The following is a 6727-nucleotide window of genomic DNA, read 5'->3' on the forward strand; positions in this document are numbered from 1 at the left end:
CGGAAAGATCGAATAATACTATTTGTGGGTCTTATAGTGTCGACCGTAATCCAATCCGTGAAACGTGTACAAAAAACAGGAAAGAAACATAGCATAATACGAGAAATTAGAACAGGCATAAGAAGGAACTAGACATCAAAGTTCGGGGAAGGTCATGACACATACGTCCCGTGGCTAAAGCAAGGAAGACGCTGCAAGTGGCATCATTCATAGAAGAAAAACGCCATTCCCCTAAAATGTTTAGCATGATCCAAAACATAACAGTTCCTATGTTCATGGACCCCGGCTACCAAAGGCGACGTTATATTCCCCTTGGTCCTCGATACGGAAAATGCCTGCGCCATATGACTCATGCAAAAACTCATAAGTGTAGACATACATATTATCTACCCATTAACACCATGGGTCTTGTATTTCAGCTGGCATAGCAAGTCCAAGAACAAATGCTTGCAAGAACCTGGTAATTTCCATTGGTTCATTATCAATGTTGATGGAGAACACTTATTCTCCATCTGGTCTTCCAAAGAAAATGCAGTTATCGTAAAAATAAGATGCTAGTGTTCGAGAATAAAGTGCATCAGGTCTTACCATAAGCGGTTCCCAGCCTACGTATGTGATCGCTTCGCGAAATCAAGCACCGTAAGTAGTGCTTTGGAACAAATCTTCGAAGGACTGTTCTGGTATCTATGTAGGAGATGTCATCTCTAAAATATGCTCTGAAATAGCTGCGAATGATCCGGGAACAACCCGCATAACAAAATTGAAATTTTTCTGGTCCACGAAGTCGGTAGTCGCTTACTTGAAGCGAAAGTCGCTCTGAGATTTGGAGGTCCAGTGTTTGAGCGCGGGTCGCGCTCACCTTGGGCACGAGTCCGCTCTGACAAAAATTCTGAAAAAAAATGCAGGGTGCGAGTGCGCTCCTCTGGGGCGCAGGCGCGCTCCGAGGTGCTGAAGATCGGAAAATGAGACGAAACGTGGGAATCATGGGAGTGAAAGGTGAGTGATGGAGGTTAGGTGTAGTGTGAGTTGTGAGTGTAGAATGAATGAAGTTTATATAGGTTTTCAATTGTTAAAACGGATCGGGAAGTTGCCAAAAAGTTTTACGGCAATTTCCGGAAATACTAAAATTTCCAAACCCGAAAATAGAAACAACTCATATTCTTGATTCTAAAACAAACCTAGTATCTTTTAGGTTGAATTTAGGATAGAATCTATGTATTTTATCGAGATTTCATTCTACCATGATACTTATTCATAGATATGCCTAATCGGCTATATTTGCACCTTGACTCCGCAATAAATTCTAAAACGAGGGTCATATAAAAATCATGCTGGAATAGATAACACCACCCCCAAACAATTTAGGAAGGTGGGATCAATATTAAACAACCACGCACAATGAAAATAACCTCATTATATTAAAATTTTCATTCGAAGTACATTTCACTACAAAATTCAAATTACGGAATTAAACTTACATTAAAATAAATAACAATAATGAAACTACAAATAAACATCAAACGATACTATCCCTAACCACTTCGGTACTGGTAGCGGAGGGCACACGCTCAGGAGATGGCTCCTGAGCTCCCGATGGGCCAACACCATTCATCTTTCGGCGACGACGCTCGTGCCTCGATGGTGTGTCCTCAGAAAGAGAATCCCCGTGAGGTGGGAATCGTGCAAGCATATCGGCCCGAAACTGGCACTGAGCTTCTAGCTCGGCCCTCATCTGTTCCCACCGCTCGTCCTCCCTCTGGGTACGGATCTCGAAGTTATGATGGATAGTGTTGAGTGAATGCATGCCACGATGAATTACGGCCATGCATTCTGCATCTGACCAACACCTCTCCAGGGCATCCGCATCAAAACAAGTCAAGTCCTCCTCATCCTCCGAGGCATTCTCATTTCCCCCATCCTCCTCGGCATTCTCATTTCCACCATCCTCCTCGTCCTCTACCCTATCCTCAGGCAACCTCCAAACTCGTTGGACACAATCCTTATAGATGCGAGGATTTCGGTGTAGGGTGATGTAAGACCTATAAGACGCCGGAGCTGCTCTCAACTTTAGCATGATCTTGGTTATCAACACAGGGAGAGGTGCAACAGCCTTCCCTACCCCCTAATCATGCTAAGCAAAACTCCAAGATCTGAGAACTTCGTACTTCTGCTCTGGAGTATCCATAAAATGTGGAGGCGATTCGGACCGATGTCGGCCGACCTTCTCTTTCCCAAGGCGTTTCGACCAATCCATTGAGCTGCGGCCCCGGTTGGTTGGATTCGAGGGATGCCCGGCAAACACAATCGCGATCTTGCATTGTAGTTCCCTTCGGTAACTGTCACGTGCATCAACGGCTCTACCCCATTATATTGGGACTCCTATAACATGACATCCAGATGGATTCTAGGCGGAATGCCTAGAATCTCGGCCAACAACCTAGTAGTTACTTCCTTCCTCCTCTTTGCCACCATAACAAAAATTCTAGTCCCCTCCAACTCCCTCGTGTTGTAGAACCGTCGGACTAAGTCTTCGTGGTAAAAGGCTTCGATCGAGTACCACAAGCTATTCCAGTCTCTACTGATCATTTCGTCACCGTAAAACGACAAGAAGTGGTCGCCAGTAAAAGCTTGCTCCGGCAAAATTCGACGTTGTTGAGCCATTTTAGTGTTTGGAATGTAGTGGGGGTTTAAATGGGATGTGGTGTTGGAATTTGAATCGACCGACTGAAGCAAACAGTGGTGGTGGCGCGGTGGTGGTGCGACAGCTTGAATTTGTAAATTTTCGTGGGTTTTTGGTGATGTAAGTTGGTGGATTTGGTGGTGGTTTGGTTTTAGAGGAGATTTGAATTGGATTTTTGATGGTTGGCGTGGGTTAATTTGGTTTCTTTTTATTATTATTTTTTTTTAAGGTTTGGAGCTTTGGTAGTAGTTAATGGCGATTTGGAAAGATGAACGCGACTGTTGGGGGAAAGGTAAGGGCGCGGGTGCGCTGCCGGTGTGCGCGGGTTGGGCCCAAGCCCAATTCGAATATTTATTTTTTTTTTGAATTTTTCGATTTTTCGTGAAACTTCAAATCAAAATTGACGCTTCGTTACCGGTCCGATTTTTGCGAATGAGATATGGAAATGATCAGGAGAGAATTTCCAATCCAATGATCCATAAAACACTTTATTCCGACTGTGGATGACATATAAGATAGTGGAAAATGCCTTGAAGTGCGTGCATGACGCACATTATGCGAACGACTGAACTCTAAATTCATAGATTATGTCAACCCGGATCGAAATACAATTAAACGGCCTAAGCAACTCTAATGGGACATAAAACATTCTAGGACGGAAACACGAACACCCCACCCCCAAACAAATTTTTTACAACAAAGTTTACAAAATTTGTTTTTTTTTTTTTAACAGTGGGTCTTTTAAAATTCGATTCCCGAGACTTCCTAGATTACTATGTTTATTATTTATTATTTATATATATAAATTTTTACTTTTATAATGAAAAACAATAAACAAGAAAGACATAATTCACCCATAGAGAAACATGACTCAAAAATCCGAGAAAACATGCAAGAGTGGAAAACGTGAATTATGTTAAACGTGGACTTAGGATCCGGTACTTACAACCACACACTCCATAGGGAGGGCCCGGTTACCTTAATGGTGCACTTACCAATATATGGAAATGAAAAGAAATGCACCAAACACAAAAGTTGAGTCGTTTATAGTCAGATACTCGAGACTTTATCTAAATATATGTCTGAACATGCAGTTTATCATATATCAACAACCGAAATAGTTGTGGATCATTCCATAAATAAATATCACAGAAAACATATCCAAATACAATCAAGCACCAAGATTTCCTATGACGCAACCTAGTGAACTGACAGCGAAGTCGGATAAACCTATAACGTAACCTAGCATGCACCTTCTTTTTCATTTTTGAACGAGAGGGTGTTCTAGTGAATAAGTGTAGAAAAGTGAATGGTTGTGGAGAATATGGTGGATATGGATAAGTTGTAAAAGGAAAGCATGTAAATAATGAGGATGTGGGTTTAGCACAAAACTCATTCATGGTGTGTGTAGGGACTGTTTCAAGTCTGAAAATGAAGGTGTCAAATGCTTTGTTCTTCTGAAGTATTTGTTTACTAGGTGGATTTAAAAAATTAAGAAGTACAGAAGAAACAAAAGGATCGAGTGCAAACTCGAGATTCCTTTGAAAGGGTGGAAGGAGGGGAGTCGAGGTGGATGTTGTGCAAAGTAGTTCTTGATAGGGTGAATCATCACCTGCTCTAAGAAACTCATCGAATTCCTCATCTAGATTGGTTATATCCACGTTTCTATGATAGTCCTCTACATCTTTGAGAAAGTCATCTATCTTATCCTCATCCGTAATATGTGTATCGAATAGTGTAGGGATGAAAATGTTGGAGTCTGAACTTCCAAAAAAAAGAAATTTGGGCATATGATTATCAGGGAACGTGTTGTTGAAATAATCTCGAGCAAAGCTCTCGATCATGCTAACCTCTCCATCCATAGACGAATCGGGTAACTGTGTCTTTCTTTTAAAAACATTGACTTCAACAGCAAGATGGCCAAAAGACATGGATATTGAAACATCGCGGCAATTAATGAGCGCATTGGTAGTTACCAGGAAAGGACGCCCTAAGATGATCGGGACAGAGTCGTTAGCGACTTCTGTATCGAGGATGACAAAATCAGCCGGATAGTAAAAATCCTAAACTTTTACCAACACATTTTCGACCACACCCTTAGGATAGTTAATAGACCGATCAGCTAATTGCAACGTCATTTTAGTGGGTTGCATCTCGTCTAGACCTATTTGTCTATACAAATAAAACGGGAGTAAGTTAACACTAGCCCCCAAGTCTAATAACGCGGTCGTCATATAGGAATCTCCTAAGGTGCATTGTACAGTAGGACAACCAGGGTCCTTGTACTTAACAATTCCATTATGTTCAGATAGAGTTGGGAATTGTTCTGTTAAAAAGGTGTCTTTTGGTATATTGGTCCTACGCCTAGTAGTACACAACTCCTTAAGAAACTTAGCATGGTGTGGTAGTTTTTTAATAGCTTCGAGGAAGAGAAGGTTTATAGTTAGATTCTTGAAAACGTCCCTAGTCTCCTCATAATTTGTATCCCTAGTTAACATGGCTAATTTCTGTGGAAACGGTGGTTTCTGTTTATATTTAGCAATGGTATCACCTGAATGTTTAACCGTGGCTTTCGTTTCTTAGGTTGTGTTTATAACCGGGTACCTCTACAGTGGTAGGCTCTTCAGTTTCTATTTCGGTATCTAGTAAAATAGCAGGTGTAGGGGCTACTGGTGGGGTAACTATAGGCATAGTTACTTTGTTATCAACCACTCTGCCAGAACGGAAAGTGGTAATGGCATTTAGCTCACCTACATTTTCATATTCATTACTAGTATTATCGATTACCTCAAAGGCTGTGTTTGTTGTTTTAGGATTAGGTATTGCGTGACCTGGCAACACACCTTTGGGTTGGGCTTTATCTTGGGCCAACTGTTGGGTTAAATTATTAACGGATTGTAGAAGCTGTTGGTTAGATTGAGCCATGGTTTGGAAAAGTTTTTGGCTCACTTGTATGAAGGTGTCAAGACGATCCGGTTGTTTGGGTGTAGTAGTCACGGGTGGTGTGACTGGAACTATTTCACGTGAATTATTTATGGGTGGATTTTGATAATTATTATTTACCGGAACGATACCTTTATTAGCATTATAATTATTATAACTACCTTGACCTTGTGCTTGACCTTGTCGAGGTTGCACTTGGTTGTTATAATTATTAAAATTACCCTGACCATGTCCTTGTCGTGGTGGAGCTTGGTTAAAACTGTGCGTTGGCCTAACATATTGATTATTGTACCCTGGAGGTGTGACGTGTTGGTTATTTCTCCAACCCCGGTTGGGATTTTGTCTCCAAGGGGCGTTAGGTTCACTATTAATGGAACAAGCCTATTCATAGGCTATAGGGACGATGGGGAGTCGGGATGCTCGGGGCTCCAAATGAAACTACATGGATTTGAATTCGTTCATGACGGGGATAGGCTTTTGTTGAACAGAAATGGCCTCTACCTTTTTAGTGAGTGATTCGATTAGAGTTTTAAGCTTGGGGTTGTGTTTAATTTCAAACATACCGGCCTTAACTGTATTTGATGAACTAGCGGAGCGGTGGATATCGTCACTACCCCCGGTTGTTATTTAAACTTAGTTTGATCCTCTAAAATTTATAAGCCTCCGGAGGCTCCTTTGCTTAAGAAACTACCCCCATTCATTATGTCTAGGACTTCTTTATGGTGGTGTAGAAGTCCTTTGAAAAAGCACGAACTAACGTGTCTTTAAGCTAAGTTATGATGTGGACACTCTATAAGGAGATCGGTGAAACGATTCCAAGCCTCTGAAAATGATTCATAAGGATTTTGTCGAAAAGAAATGAATCTTGGAAAGCATCTCATCCGTCTTTAGGGGGTGGGTAAAAATGTTCCATAAACAAATGAACAAGTTTAGCCCACGAGTCCACGAGAATTAGGCTTGCAGCGTTAACCAAGACGCCTTATCGGCTAAGTTGAAAGGGAATACCCTTAGTTTAATTTGTTCCGCACCAACCGTAGGATGGTGGAATGTTGTTAAGACTTGTTCAATCCTACGCATGTGCTGATAAGGTTTTTCATGGTCTAA

General features: G+C 41.4%; 1 pseudogene; it reads left to right on the top strand.

Moving 5' to 3' along the window:
* Positions 1–6394: 6394 nt before the first annotated feature.
* LOC147476245 (small nucleolar RNA R71) lies at positions 6395–6489 on the top strand (annotated as a pseudogene).
* Positions 6490–6727: the final 238 nt, after the last annotated feature.

The sequence above is a fragment of the Coptis chinensis genome, chromosome 9 (assembly GCF_015680905.1).
Source record: "Coptis chinensis isolate HL-2020 chromosome 9, ASM1568090v1, whole genome shotgun sequence".
Taxonomy (NCBI): Eukaryota; Viridiplantae; Streptophyta; class Magnoliopsida; order Ranunculales; family Ranunculaceae; genus Coptis; species Coptis chinensis.